The following is a 16,311-nucleotide window of genomic DNA, read 5'->3' as shown; positions in this document are numbered from 1 at the left end:
CCCTGTTTCCTTCACTTAGACATTTATGCTGACCCCTTTAAAATTATATTAAAAAATATTATAAAAAAATATTAAGACTGTACTTTTTAATTATGATTGATATTTTGGCGCAATTTTGTGCAACACGTCACTGTGTGCGACCAATGACCATCGCAGAAACCATTGCCCAGCGCGATTCCACCACGGTAAATCGCTTACAACACAGTCTCATAAGCAAGAGAAATAAATAAGCATTTACACGTCCAAAATTAATAAAATTACGAGTTTATTAAAAAAAACATGTTGTAGGCCTATATATATATCAGAATACCGTCGTCGGTGTATGAATGAATGGGTGAATGTGAGGCAATCCGTAAAGCGCTTTGGTGGCAATGATGAGTCTGTTGCAAGCGCTATATAAATAAATGCAGTCCATTTTGTGTGGAAATAAACTCATAATTTCATTTTGGACGTGTAAATTCTTATTGAGGGATTATTGGGGATATTATATATATATATTAATATCCCCAATATAACATTTATAACAGTTTAAGTCTGGCAAGGCAAAGTTTATACAAGTATCCTAATCATGTTATTCCTGTTTGTTTATCCATTTGAATTAAGGCAGAACAAGGATGTGTTCAAAATATCATGAACCCTAGCGCACACAATGACTTCTTTTTAAAGTCATTAATTTTTTATGATATTGTGATTGCATGAATGAACAAGAGCACCATTTACTTAACTTCTTAGTCTAGTAGTTATTCATATTGTAATATGTAGTTTGGTGATCTATTCTTTTTTGATTTGTTCTTCTCTTTCTCTGCAGGTTCCTTAAGAGCCTCTTTCACTTTTAAGAGCCACATTTGTCTTGTATCTTGTTACTCTCTCTACTGTTGTATTGTGTTCTCTCTCTCTCTCTTGCTGTCTTACTGTCTCCCCCCTCCCCCTGAGTTTTTGTTGTTTGTTTGTTTGGTATTTTTTTTGTCCCTGTGTGTTTATAGTGTGTTTATATTTTGTGCCATGTCTGATCTTGAGATGGACCGTCTCCTGAATGAGATGAGTGACCTTGTTGATCAGGCTGAACATCAAGCTCACCTCCAACAGCTCATTGGCATGCACCAGGAAGCAGAACCATCCACCAGACAGCCTTCCACCAGTAATCCGTCCACCAGCCGGCCATCAAACAGCAAGCAAGATGTTAGGTGGATTAAGAGGGACAGTGATGGAAACATTATTTACGGCAGGCTCAGATCATCCCGGAAACAAGCAGGTACGATTTTTTTTTACATTAATGTTTATTAAAATGTAGACTCCAGATCTAGTTTTGCGTCTTAGAAAGGTATACAACATGATCACAAGTCATGGGTCTGAATTAGAATATATCTGAGGTTATTATTACGTACCTGTGCCTAGCATCAGGTAAAGTTTGTGTCATTGAGTGTAAAAAGCAACAGCTTTTTTGCTACAGCAGGTCCCAGTCACAGCCAGAGTCGAAAGACTGGTGTCTCTCATGTCAGGGCTCCGGAAACCAGTGCGGAAATGACCAGTGACTTTCCTTCCGTTACTGCAGGTGTGTTATTTATTTTGACTTCACTGGTTCAAAACAGTATGTTCATTTATTATAAAATCGCCATTGTTCAATGCTATTCTCTTTTGTTATAATAAACTACTGTTTTTAAAATATTGTGCATTGTTTTAACAGAGTCCTTCCTTCAAGAGCTTAAACGCTCACTGGGTGAGGACATACATGAAGATGAAACGGCACTTCAAGCCTCAACAGACTGGTCGACCCGAAAGAGCCTCATATCAGGGTGGTGGGAGAAAGAGAGACCCCGACTGGTCAACACCATGGTGGCTCAACAACATGCGGCAACTCGGATCTGCCAACATTGTGGAAATGGTCCAGCCGTTATCCATTGTTGTGACTGCCGACCACACCCATTCCTCTGTGGCCAGTGTGATGTCAGGGTCCACCAAGGCAAGGGTTCCACAACAGGGATTCCATGACACGTGCATTTTTTCATCCATTGCCTCCCACAACTTGTGTTGTGGAGAGGGTTCTAACCCAGTGTGGTAAGTTGTCATTTTTAAGTCACATTCTTAGACTTGACTGAAAAACGAAATACTGTTTTCTGATAGGTCGATGAAGCCGTCAAGTGCATCTTATTCAAAATAGTTGCCAGTAAATAAATGTTATTCTTTAATTCTCATCCATGTGTTTTTTTTTTTTTTTTTTCAAGAGCGTCTTGTTCCTTTGGAGCCAGAGACAATATGCGGTTGTCTACAAGTATCGTCCAGTGTCATCGCAGGACAGTCCATAGTTGTGGTTACAATGAATGGTAAGAAGAACTTTATGGGTTTGGGTGGGGGTCACTTCTGTAGAATTTTCTTTTTGATTTTCTCTGATTTTCTTTATCATGGACGGAAATCCAGAGGTGTCAATAGGTCGTGTGTTGATTAGATTGGCTGGGCCCACCTATGTGGAGGAAAACAATTAACCTTTGTTTGAATGGGGATAGTTAATTTGTCTGACAAAAGTGTGACTTCCAATAGAGTGCCTTACAGAATGTTTGTAGAAGTGTCCTCCTGATCCATCCTTAGTCAAATGTTCCCATATCAGTTGTCAGAGTGACACAGTTTGGTCTGTCAGAATTAACTTTGTGTATATATTTCCTTCTTTTTCCAGGGCGATATGATCTCAGATTGCCTCAGATTATATGCAAAGCATGTGAAGCCACTTGGAGTCCTGAAGTGGATGACCTGATCCGTAATGACTACTGGCCTGCCACTTCTCACTATTCAACCTAAATTGTTACAGGATGAACATTTTTGCAGTCAATTCAGAAATAAATTTGCTGAGTTTATTGAAATGAACCAAGGTTCAGTGGATGATCCTCGAACACTTTGGAAGGCAGTTAAAGGATTTATAAGGAATAACTCAATTTCATATGCCTCTTTCCTTCAGAAAAACCGACACAAAAAGATAGTTGAACTGGAAACACAGCTCCAGAATCTGACTAGAGATAATCAGCGTTGTTTCTCAGACAATACACTCAGTAAAATCATTGCGGTTTGGTCCGAACTCAATTCATTACTGAGATCCAGGGCAGAATTCCTGATCCAAAGATCCAGATAGAATTATTATTTTCAAGGGAGTAGACCAAGCCACCTTTTAGTCCTAAGATAACGCAACAGTGAAAAGTTTGCTAATATTTCAGCAGTGAAATCCCAATCTGGGCTCATTATGACAGACCCAAAAGACATTAATATCGCCTTTCACTCTTTTTACTCTAACCTCTATACTACTGCTGATGGTGACCCTGACTCTACCTAGGCTGTCAGATTCAGATTCTGAATACCTGGCTGAACCGATCACTCTTCAGGAGCTGGAGTCAGCAATCTGATCTATGAACAAGGAGAAATCCCCAGGAATAGATGGCATTCCAATCGTGGCCTCCTCATGTTAGATATGATACATTTTTCAGTTACTCAAGGCTCATTTCACCCATCTATTAATATAGCTTTTATTTCTCTCTTGTTAAAAAAAGAAATATCTGACTTCCTGTTCTAGTTACTGGCCACTTTCTTTGATAGGGACTGATGTTAAATTATATGCTAAAGTACTATCTCGTCGTCTAGAGAAATTTATGAATAGGCTCGTTCATCATGACCAAACAGGATTCATTAAATCTCGCTCAGCTTCGGATAACTTACGCAGGTTATATCATATTATTAATTCAAAGAATAGTTTGTCCTCTCCTTGCCGCAGTATTATCTCAGATGCGCTGAAAGCTTTCGATCAGCTAGAATGGAACTATTTATGGGCGGTTCTACAGCATCTGGGTCTGGGATCGAGTTTCATAAATATGATAAAAGTTCTGTATCCAGTAGCCACTGTTCTCACAGGTGCTGTTCGCTCTAACCCTTTCTTTATACATCGAGGTACTCATCAGGGTTGCCCACTTTCTCCTCTGTTATTTACCCTATCCTTGTACCCCTTAAGCAGTCCGACAATCTGAAACTATTTCTCCCATAAATATACGGAATACTCATCATCATATTTCTTTGTTTACTGATGATATCTTATTGTTTTTGGAGAAGCCGTCACATTCTATTTTTCATGTGTTGAATTTATTTGACCATTTTGGATCTCAGGGTTTAAAATTAATTGGAGTAAGTCATGTTTACTTCCCCTCAATTCTAAAATTAATTCCATGTCCCTCTCTATATCTATTCCATTGGTTCAAAACTTTAAGTGCTTGGGGATAGATGTTTTTCCTTCCCTGCAGGAAATAGTCTCAAAAACTATAATGGTATTCTAGCCAAAGTATCCTCAGATTTGGAAAATTGGTCTCGCCTTCCTTCTTTTCAGGCCTGTATATCTAAAATGAATGTTCTCCCACGTATCAATTTATTTTCTTCCATGATTCCTCTCGCTCCACCGGTTGGCTACTGGAACAAACTAGATGCATGTGTTTCACGGTATGTATGGGATGGGAAACGTCCTCGTATTAAACTGACTACCTTACAACGATGTAGATTACATGGAGGTCTTTCTTTCCCTAATTTTAGACTATATGCTCAAGCCTTTTCCCTCCGCCCTTCAGCAGTTTGGTTTGATCCTGACGCTTCTGTTTCTTGGAGAGCAATTGAGGAATCTATTGTTTATCCGTATAAATTGATGCATCTTGTTTTTTTCGGGAGTTCTGCTTAGGCAGTGTACATCTAGTTTTGGTCCCATTGTAACCCATCTCCTCTCCACATGGAGGGATGTTGAAAGATGTTCACAACTAGTTACAAAATGGCATAGGCATTCACCTACTTTCCACAATAATAACCTTTTGTCAGGCAGTATTCCATTTCATTGTCCGCAATGGACTCGTAGTAAAGTAAACACTCTGGGAGATATCTATGATGATAGTGGTTTAAAATCCTTCCAGAATCTTAAAACTCAGTATAATTTGCCAGACACCTCCTTTTTTATGTATTTGCTAAGGATCTTAATGACGATGTGCATGTTTTATTTTCCGATCAGATATGGGGTATGTTTAAATCTTCTAAAAACCCTAATCACCAAATGATTCATTGGAAATTGCTGCATAGGGTTTACTAGATAAAAACCAAGATGGCGCCACTGATGGCAGCTATTGTGCGTTGCTCTCCAGTGTTTGTACTGTTTTTCCTGTTTTTTGTTTTTCAAATACGATCAGTTTGACCTGCTGAACATTCGGCAGAACACACCACAAAATCCTTTACCGGATTTTGATTTTTCTGACGTTTTGCTGGACATTGTAGTTGGTGGAGCCGTAGCTCTGATCAAACGCTACAGGAGGCGCAGACGGGGGAAGCGAGCCGGAGCGCTCGTGAAGCTTCGACAGAGCGGATTTAGAACGGCGTTGCCTAGCATCCATCTGGCGAATCTCCGCTCTCTACCCAACAAAACGGACGAACTCCTGCTCTCCCGGACAAACAAGGATTTTTTTTAACTCTGTTGCTCTGTGTTTCACGAAAACCTGGCTAAATGCCAACATACCGGACAGCTTGCTACATCTGCCTAATTACCAGCTGATCAGAGCAGATCGGGACACAGAATCAATGGGGAAATCGCGCGGCGGCAGGACGTGCTTTTACATCAATGAGAGGTGGTGTACAGATGTAACTGTGTTAAAGGAGATGTGCTGTTCAGATCTAGAAACGCTCTTCATTAACTGCAAGCCGTTCTACTCGCCGCGGGAGTTCTGCTCGTTAATTCTAGTGAGTGTTTACATTCCACCGCAAGCGCACGTGAGCACAGCTTTACAGAAACTCGCTGATCTGATCACAGAGAGTGAGCAACAACACCCGAACTCTGTTTTAATCATTCTCGGGGACTTTAATAAAGCAAATCTCTCCCGTGAACTGCCAAAATACAGACAGCACATCACATGTCCCACCAGAGACAGTAATATATTGGATCACTGTTACACAACAATAAAGGACGCATATCACTCGGTTCCACGAGCAGCTTTAGGACTCTCTGATCACTGTTTGGTTCATCTTATTCCACCCTACAGGCAGAAACTTAAGTCTGCAAAGCCTGTATTAAGATCTGTTAAAAGATGGACTAACGAAACAGAGCGGGATCCACAAGCCTGTTTCTCTCTCACTGATTGGACTGTTTTGAAACCGCTGCCATCGATCTGGATGAGCTCACAGAGACTGTAACATCTGTTACAGCCAAAGAAGATGCTTACAGAAAAGGGGATAAAGTCTTGTACAAACAGGCCAAATGCACACTAGAAAAGGAGATCAAAGTGGCAAAGAGGAATTATTCTGTCAAGCTAAGGAACAAATTATCTTCCAGTGATCCTGCTTCAGTGTGGAAAGGAATGAAGGATATCACCAGTTACAAGTCACCATCCCGCAGCGCTCTGCAGAATCAACACCTGGCAGATGACTTGAACGAGTTTTATTGTTGTTTTGAAAGCTCACCCCACACCCGCCCAGAACACCCCTCCACACAACCATTCACACCTCCAGCAACCACTCTCTCCCCCACACCTACAATTCAAATCAGCGAAGATGATGTGTGCCAGGTCTTCAGGAAGAACAAAAGAAGGAACGCACCAGGCCCAGATGGTGTGTCACCAGCCTGCCTAAAAATCTGTGCTGACCAGCTGGCCCCCATCTTCACACAGATCTTCAATAGATCACTGGAGCTGTGTGAAGTCCCCTCATGCTTCAAACGCTCCACCATCATCCCCGTCCCAAAGAAACACAAAATTACTGGACTTAATGACTACAGACCTGTGGCCCTAACATCTGTAGCCATGAAATCATTCGAAAGACTGGTTTTGGCTTATCTGAAGGACATCACTGGTCCCTTACTGGACCCCCTGCAGTTTGCCTACAGAGTAAACAGGTCTGTGGATGATGCAGTCAACATGGGACTGCACTTCATCCTGCAGCATCTGGACAGACCAGGGACTTATGTGAGGATCCTGTTTGTGGACTTCAGCTCTGCTTTTAACACCATTATCACAGAAACCCTTCAGAAAAAACTAACTCAGCTCTCCGTCCCCACCTCCGTCTGCCAGTGGATCAACAGCTTCCTGACAGACAGACAGCAGTTAGTACAATATATATTGTATTATATATATATATTATACAATCTCGTGAGACTAGCATCTCAGAGGTGTGTGACGCATACGTCCTCTGTCATCTACCGGAAAGGCTTCCGCATACGACAGTCAGCAGAAGTGAGAGAAACGTGTATTACATTTCAAATAGGGATATTTTTCTTACAAAATCGCATGGATGCCTTTATTCATGCTCTGGAGCCGTGTGAGGCATGTTTTATTACGGATATTTGAAGACTTGTGGACTGTTGAACAGAAACACCCGCAGACTGCATTAAGATGGACCTCGGAAGAGCCAGGACAATTTTTTATATAACTCCAATTGGATTGGTCTGAAAGAAGAAAGTCATAAACACCTAGGATGCCTCGAGGGTGAGTATAACAGGCTAATTTTCATTTTTGGGTGAATCAACCCTTTAAGAGTATCTGCAGTGACTGTTTTTGCTGATTTTTACATCTCATGAAATACATGAAACTGCATCTTTGATTTGTTCCTGTTCAGTTGTATTAATCATGTTATGAACTGCTCCACACCTTTATTCTTCTTGTATCTCCACAGCAGCAGCAGCAGTGAGATGAAGAACAACAAGCACAACGATCCCAAAACCACTCCAGTGACCAGAAGAGGAGATGAAGCTGCTGAGACAGGAGAAAATAAACATGCAGATATGATTGTAAGTCACATATGATAATATTTCATAAAACCTAATATTTCAAGGCTTCTGACTTCACCCCCTGTGCTCCTGCTGGTTCTAACATTAATTTTAATAAAGATAACATTGATAAACATTCAATGATAATAATAAAGTTGATAATAAACCTTATTTGCCTCAAAAGGAGCATCAGTGTGTATATTAATGCTCAATAACAGGCTAGTGTTTATTTACTCACCATTAAAAGGCAGATTAATTTGGTTACTGTCCTGTGAGGATGATGGTCTTTCATCTCTCTGTCCTCTACACCAGTACTGACCCTGATCAGACTCAGTAGCTCCTCTGATAGTGAGAGTGTCTCTGTTTACAGTGTAACGATCAGACGACTGTAACATTACACTGTCTTTATACCACTCATATCTCCAGTTACTGTGATTAGACTCAATCGCACACTTCAGATTGACTGTCTCTCCAGTGAATATAGTCTTTGGTGTCACAATCACTTTAGACGTGGGTATATCTGTTAAAGATAAAAGCAGACACAGATAAAATAGATGTACAGATGTTCTTTGTTATAAACTGGTTTACTGCGGTCTACACGTTCGTAAATCAAGGCAATGATTAAACAGATAACAGTTAACTAAATCAGTTTCACTCTGTTCCTGTTAATAGCTTGATTTATTGATACTGTGATTATTGTATATACAGAAAAGCAATCAAATGTCGTATCAAATGTCTCTATATATTCGCTGGAGTCTATCAGTGATTAAGTCTGTGACTCGAACAGTGGTTAAACTCCTGTAATAATCACTGACACAGTTTACCCTGCTCAACAAGTCTTAATGTTTAAGCATATAATGATATTCTAAGGAATTGTGTGCTTCTAATTTTATAGCAACAGTTTGGACAGAACCCTTTTCTAGTCTAATATGACAGTGCACAAAAAATAGCCGAATAGTATTTTTTATGTTTAATAAACGATCACACCGGTGTGATTAGATCATTCAGTGCGGCACATCATGAGCTGCTACATTGTTCGCTCATCTTCGCTGGCAGGCACAGAGCCGGAGACAGCTGCGTTTTTCTACAGCATTATGCATTATAACCAATCACACATGATTCTGTTGAGTTTATGAGTACAATGGCCAATAAGAGGCGTCCAGATGAGTCATCGCTGAAACAGCTGTTTTGTTCAGTGTGAGAGCTTCCTGAATGAATTCTGCTCTCTGCTGATTTCTCTCATCAGAAACAACAAAGTGCAGAAGTGCGTACGATGTAAGCAAGATATTAATTTCACAATGTAAGCAACGTCAGTGATTAATGGGAGTTTTTGAGATTGCTTTAATTCTGTCAATGATAATGTTCTTTGATAATGTAAACGGTCTGTCTATTTACACTTAGTGCAAATTAGCCCACCTTTTGGCAGAGGTTATTTACACTAACTCTGTGATAGGGACTGTCAAGATTATTTAAAAAAAACATTTTTGAATCATAAGTTCCAGTGGCGCAGATGGAAAAGCGCATACTTTTTGATGTGATAAACCAGGGTTCGATCCCGCCTTTTGCCAAACTTTTTTTCTCCCTTTTCAAATCTCAAATCACATCGTAAAAGCATTTATTGTCAATAAAAATGAAAGAAATAACCAAAAAGTTGAAAATAAAGTATAGGGTAGGGTTAGGGTAGGTGTTGGGAGGGCTTTATTGTACCAATAAGGTGGCATCCATTTAATAATTTGAATTAAAATTATTACAAATTTACACTCAATACGTTATTATTGCATACTGTTTTATAATGTAATACAATACTGAAGTGCAGATAATTGCCACTATTTTGCGAGTAGTATAAAGTATAAAGTAGTATAAATAGCAGAAAATCTTGCTATTTTAACATAGTGTAAATGTAATCTATAGCTATTTGCACTTAGTGTAAATAGCATCTGTCACTAAAAATACTGCTATTTTCACTTAGTGTAGATAAAATCCATTACTATTTGAATTTAAGAAAAAAATGAGCGTTATTTCAACTGAGGGGGGCCTTTAATCAGTCCGTGCCCAGGGCACTGATGAGCCATAATCCGTCCCTGCCTCTGTGTATAAGGCAAGGTACAAAAAGAAATGATTGATTCAGTCAGTGTGGAAGAACTTGACTGGTCTGCAGAAAGCCAAGTTTTATTGTGTTATTTATGATGATTTGTGAGATTGTGTTTATTGCATTGCAGCATGTTTCAGACACGAGTGTTCGGCTTTGAGAATTGTCAGCCAATCATAGCAGTGGGTTTCACATTAAAGTCTTGCAACAAGATCCTTCCAACAGAGCATTCAAATCAGAGACTAAATGCAGAGAGGTTACAAAATGACCATTTATATCTATATTTTGAATGTTTTGATGGAAAACATAGGGCTGTCAAATAAAAATTTGAATTTCGAATATTTGTCGATTTCAAAATCCACATTTGAATGCTAAATCTTTGCTTTTGAATTTTAGGTGTGCGTCAGGCAGCCTTATCAGTGGCATACAAGATATGCATTTTAATGCTTTTGTTAGCCTATCCAGTTGAACCCACTAGATGTGGCACTGCTCGTTCAAAATATTGCTGAACAAGAGAACAACAATGCAGAGAAGATCTACAGCAAAACTGAAACCAAGCCGTTCACACACAGCACATATTTATTAAGTCGCATGTTTAAAAAGCCATGTAAAATTAATGTAAGTTCAACTTTTAATAAAACATGTCTCGAGAATTTATGGCGTTTTTTTCCCCATCCCACTTCATCTCATGTTTTTAAATGAAAAAAAGCCCTCTTTGTGATTGGTTTTTGATCCTTTGTATTAAGCTACACATCCATGATACTGTTTTGTTTCTAGTTGTTGAAGCGACTTAATTATTTTAAAAATTATTTTAAATAATTGTTTAAAATGCTAACTCGCTTCTGGGTTTTTGACTACAAAGTGACGTCATTTTGCTCGATGCACCCTCTTGTGGCCTCAGGAGAGAAGCTAAATGTTGCTATTCCCATTGAATTGAATCACAGGTGACACGTTGTTCGTCGATTGTGCCTTATAAAGTGGAGCTCAGTCAAATTTATTTAAACACCTTGTTTCATTCATGAAAGAATCAGCGTTTTAAGCAAATAATAATAATAATAATAATAATATAGCATTAAGCTTGATAGATATTGATCCACTCAAAATCACTGCCAGAAAAGTTTCCTGATGAAACTCCTGTGCAAACCGGCACAAATGCGCTGATTTGTGACTGCATGTTTTGAGTTTGAGCTCTGTCAAGTTGATTCTTTATCGTCTATTTTCGATCTTAAAAACAATTTTATACACTATCATTTTCGTTTCTATAACGTGTGAATATATCCACTATAGCATTCAAAAACAAAACCAATCAGAGCGCCTTGTTATCACTAGTTTTATTTTGATTTCTCGAGTCTGCTATTAGCTTATAGCCGGTTTGCATCGGCAGCGTGGCTGCTGCTAATCTCGCTTAGATTGCTAATACTCTATTCACACACATTACCATTGTTTCACTGTTACTTGCTTAAATGGCGGATATGTGACTACCTTTGAGTGCAGGTGAGGACACATTCGAGCTGCATTCGGTGCAGTGGAGAAGCAGATCCGTGACCTGGTAGAGAAGCAGGCCCAGCTGAGAGAGCGGAGAGCTACACTGGAAACATCCTGGGCTGATGCTCACAAGTCCGGGGTAAGTATACATCACGCTGCTAACACTCCCACCACCTCTACTCTGTGTGTTTCCCAGTACACGATCTTCCCAGATGTCCTTCACTCCAGCTCCGGGACGCCACGGACCCTGGGTGCACCAGCAGCGGAAGATGCGAGCCAGGCCCCGGGCGACGACCTCGAATGGTTATTGTCATGGTGTAAAGAACAGAAACTGCTCTTTGTTAATAACTGGAATCTTTTCTGGGAGCGTCCTAGGATTTTCCGTGCCCAGCAGAGTCGGAGCGGCACTCCTGTCGGACAACATCTCCAGGACGCTACGCTCCATCTGATTAGTAAGCCAATTCTCAAATAACTGCTATGATGACTTTTTTTCTACCCACTTAAAAGATAGAAGTACTTGCGTTGTCCTATCTATACAGACTGTGTCTGTTCCCCGAATAGCGAGGTCAAAATATAAATTTAATGCAGGATCTAGAAAAAATCTGATCGTGATTTAAACCAGAAAAACGCAAAATAAATGAACAAAAACAATTTTTAAAGTCCTAAATATTAGATCACTCGCACCCAAAGCAGTTATTGTAAATGAAATGATCACAGATAATAATTTTGATGTACTCTGCCTGACTGAAACCAAATGAATATTTTGGTCTAAATGAGTCTACTCCACCAAGCTACTGTTATAAACATGAGCCCTGTCAGACTGGTCGTGGCGGCGGTGTGGCAACAATATATAGTGATATTCTCAATGTTACTCAGAAAACAGGATACAGGAGGTTTAACTCATTCGAAATACTTCTGCTTAATGTTACACTGTTAGATATGCAAAAGAAATATCTCCTATCTCTTGCTCTGGCTACTGTGTATAGACCGCCAGGGCCATATACAGATTTCCTAAAATAATTTCCTCTCAGATCTATTATTTAATGTTGATAAAGTGCTAATTGTTGGAGATTTTAACATTCACGTTGATAATACAAATGATGCGTTAGGACTTGCGTTTACTGACCTAATAAACTCTTTTGGAGTCAAGCAAAACGTCACAGGGCCCACTCATCGTTTCAATCATATGCTAGATTTAATTATATTGCATGGAATTGTTCTTAGTATTGATCTCTGCGTCTAGTATTTCAGCTTCATTCATTGCACCCAAAGAAAAACTGCAGTGCTTTACAACTATAGGACAGGAAGAGCTAAATAAACTTATCAGTGCATCTAAACCAACAACGTGTTTATTAGATCCTGTACCTACTAAACTACTGAAAGAGTTGTTACCTGTGGCAGAAGAACCGCTTCTCAATATTATTAACTCATCGTTATCTTTAGGTCACGTCCCAAAACCATTCAAGCTGGCGGTTATTAAGCCTCTTATTAAGAAACCACAACTAGATTCTAATGAACTGGCAAATTACAGACCCATTTCAAATCTTCCGTTTATGTCAAAAATTTTAGAAAAAGTTGTGTCTGCTCAATTATGCTCCTTCTTGCAAAAAAATGATCTCTATGAAGAATTTCAGTCAGGTTTCAGGCCTCACCATAGCACAGAAACTGCACTTGTTAAAATTACAAATGACTTGCTTCTTGCTTCAGATCAAGGCTGCATCTCATTGCTAGTATTACTTGATCTTAGTGCTGCGTTCGACACTATAGACCATAACACACTCATAGATCGATTACAAAACTATATACTGGTATTCAAGGGCAGGCTTTAAGATGGTTTAGATCCTACCTGTCCGATCGCTACCACTTCGTTCATTTAAATGGAGAGTCATCACAATTATCACCAGTAAAGTATGGAGTACCACAAGGATCTGTCCTAGGTCCTCTGCTATTTTCAATATACATGTTGCCCCTTGGTAATATTATTAGAAAATACGGGATTAGTTTTCATTGTTATGCTGATGATACTCAACTATATATCTCAACAAGACCAGATGAAACTTCTCCACTATCTAAGCTAATAGATTGTGTAAAAAATTTAAAAGATTGGATGACCAATAATTTCCTCCTACTAAATTCAGATAAGACACAGATATTACTTATTGGACCAAAAAACAGTACACAGAATCTCTTGGATTACAATTTACAACTAGATGGACGTACTGTTACGTCCTCTAATGTAAAAAATCTGGGTGTTATATTAGACAGCAACTTGTCCTTTGAAAATCATATTTCCCATGTTACAAAAACAGCATTCTTCCATCTTAGAAACATTGCTAAGCTTCGAAGCATGCTACCTGTTTCTGATGCAGAAAAGCTAGTTCGTGCATTCATGACCTCTAGACTGGACTATTGTAATGCACTGCTAGCTGGTTGTCCTGCATCTTCAATAAACAAGCTACAGATAGTCCAAAATGCAGTGGCTAGAGTTCTTACCAGGTCAAGAAAATATTATATTACCCCAATTTTACAGTCTCTGCACTGGCTACCTATTCAGTACTTTTGGTAGTACCTAGGATAAGCAAAGTCCACTAAAGGAGGTAAAGCTTTTTCACATTTGGCTCCCAAACTCTGGAATAGCCTTCCTGATAACGTTCGGGGTTCAGACACACTCTCTCTGTTTAAATCTAGATTAAAGACACATCTCTTTAGCAAAGCATTTACATAATGCATCTTATAATCTTGTACTGCAGTTATATCTGATCAAATGTACATTATTATTATTCTTTAGCTTGGGTTGAACAAATCATTTTTGCTTAGATGGAACAGCAGCTACGCTAATTATGTCTCTATTTGTTTCTCTGTTTCTGTCACAGGATTAACATCTAACTTCAGTCTGGATCCAACCCTTAGTTGATCTGAGATGACCGAACACCTGAGAAGAGATAATGCCAACCCCTCAGAGGACCTCAGAGGATGCCAACGCTCAGACAACATACAGAATTACCAAATTTGCCATAAGTTAAATATATTAAAGTTCTGAAATATACAAATATATTGTGGAAACTTAATTTCCTGAAGAGCTGCTTTGCAACGATTTGTATTGTAAAAAGCGCTATACATATAAACTTAAAAAAAATTTAATTGAATTGAAAAATTATATTATGTCTGTTTGGCAGCACCTAGTCTCAGCCTCAGACGCCCATGGACCGTTGGCTAAATGTCTGATGCATATGGCACATTTATCTGGAAACACTTCAGGAGTGTCGAAGTCGTCGTCGGATTGGTTGAATTATACAGGATTTCCGGGATGATATTAATCTTACCTTTCACAGTGAGAGAAACAGAGCTTGATTGTGATGATTGTGGTCTTTTATCTCTCTGTCCTCTACACCAGTACTGACCCTGATCAGACTCAGTAGCTCCTCTGATAGTGAGAGTGTCTCTGTTTACAGTGTAACGATCAGACGACTGTAACATTACACTGTCTTTATACCACTCATATCTCCAGTTACTGTAAGACTCGATCACACAGGTCAGACTGACTGTCTCTCCAGTGAATACAGGACTGTGTGGAGTCACAGTCAGAGTAGATCTGGGTGAATCTGTGAAGAAAGAAGACGGAGCTCTATCAGTGAAATAATCAGAAACATGATCTGATCTGAGTTCCTGTATTTGTATAACACTGATGTTAAAGCCTTTGCAGGCTTTCCTGTAGCTGAAATAGTAGAGCATGGCACTAGCAACGCCAAGGTCATGGGTTCGATTCCCAGAGAAAGCAAGAGCTGATAAAATGTAAAAACTGTAACTTGAATGCAATGTAAGTTGCTTTGGATGAAAGCGTCTGCTAAATGCATAAATGTAAAGAGGAGAGATGTGGAGAGGAAGGTGAATCTCTCCTCCGTCTGAACAATCACTGCAGGTTTAATCTGATTCAACATCAGATCAACTGAAACAATCATCAGACTTACAGTGAACACCTGTGTTACTTTTGTTTGCTGTAACTTAATGTTGTATATATTACACTCAGAACTTCAGGAGTTTGTAGATTCAGCGTAAATGTCTCATCTGCATAAATGATCAAATACGTAGCACAAAGAGTTTATGAGGTCAATGATATTTAACTCACCCGTCACAGAGAGAGAAACATAAGAGAGTGATCGTGATGAGACTGATCTTATCTGTCCACTACACCAGTACTGACCCTGATCAGACTCAGTAGCTCCTCTGATAGTGAGAGTGTCTCTGTTTACAGTGTAACGATCAGACGACTGTAACATTACTCTGTATCTACCTTTATACCACTCATATCTCCAGTTACTGTGAGACTCAATCACACAGGTCAGATTGACTGTCTCTCCAGTGAATACAGGACTGTGTGGAGTCACAGTCAGCGTACATCTGGGTAAATCTGTGAAAAAAGTCAAAAACATAGTGACTCAAACACCTCTTTCCCTGAAATTTTGTAAATGTTTCACAGAACTGAACAATTCATCCATGCATCCAGTGAAATGATAGACTTCTCTTTCATTTAGTTCATTTTAACCAGGAGCTGCAGCTCTGCAGAGTTTAGCTTCATCCTTAATTAAACACAACAGATTCTGCTAATCGTAACGAATCACTGCTCTAGACTTTGGGTCGAAGATCCAAACACAGCTTTATTAAGTGGTAATCCACAATCGTAATAGGAAAAGGGTCAACCACAGGCAAACAATAGAAACAACAGTTAAAACACAGACAGAGAAATCCAGGAAACCAGGCAGAAGATGAAAACCAGAGAGAGCGCTCAGATCATTAACCTCGCTCTTTCTCTTAGCTTTAGATTTCTCCCAGTACTTAGTAAAAATGGGTCTCAGCAGCTTTGTGAATATGTTTTAAGAAATACTCTAATTAACCCTTGTGCACTGTTTGGGTGAATTTTTAAAAAATGTTCCTTTTATCTAAATGGCTTGAGTACTTTTGGCAACACTTTGTAGCTCCACAAAAA

This window comes from Barbus barbus, assembly GCF_936440315.1.
Source record: "Barbus barbus genome assembly, chromosome: 2".
Taxonomy (NCBI): Eukaryota; Metazoa; Chordata; class Actinopteri; order Cypriniformes; family Cyprinidae; genus Barbus; species Barbus barbus.
This window is presented reverse-complemented; position numbering follows the sequence as displayed.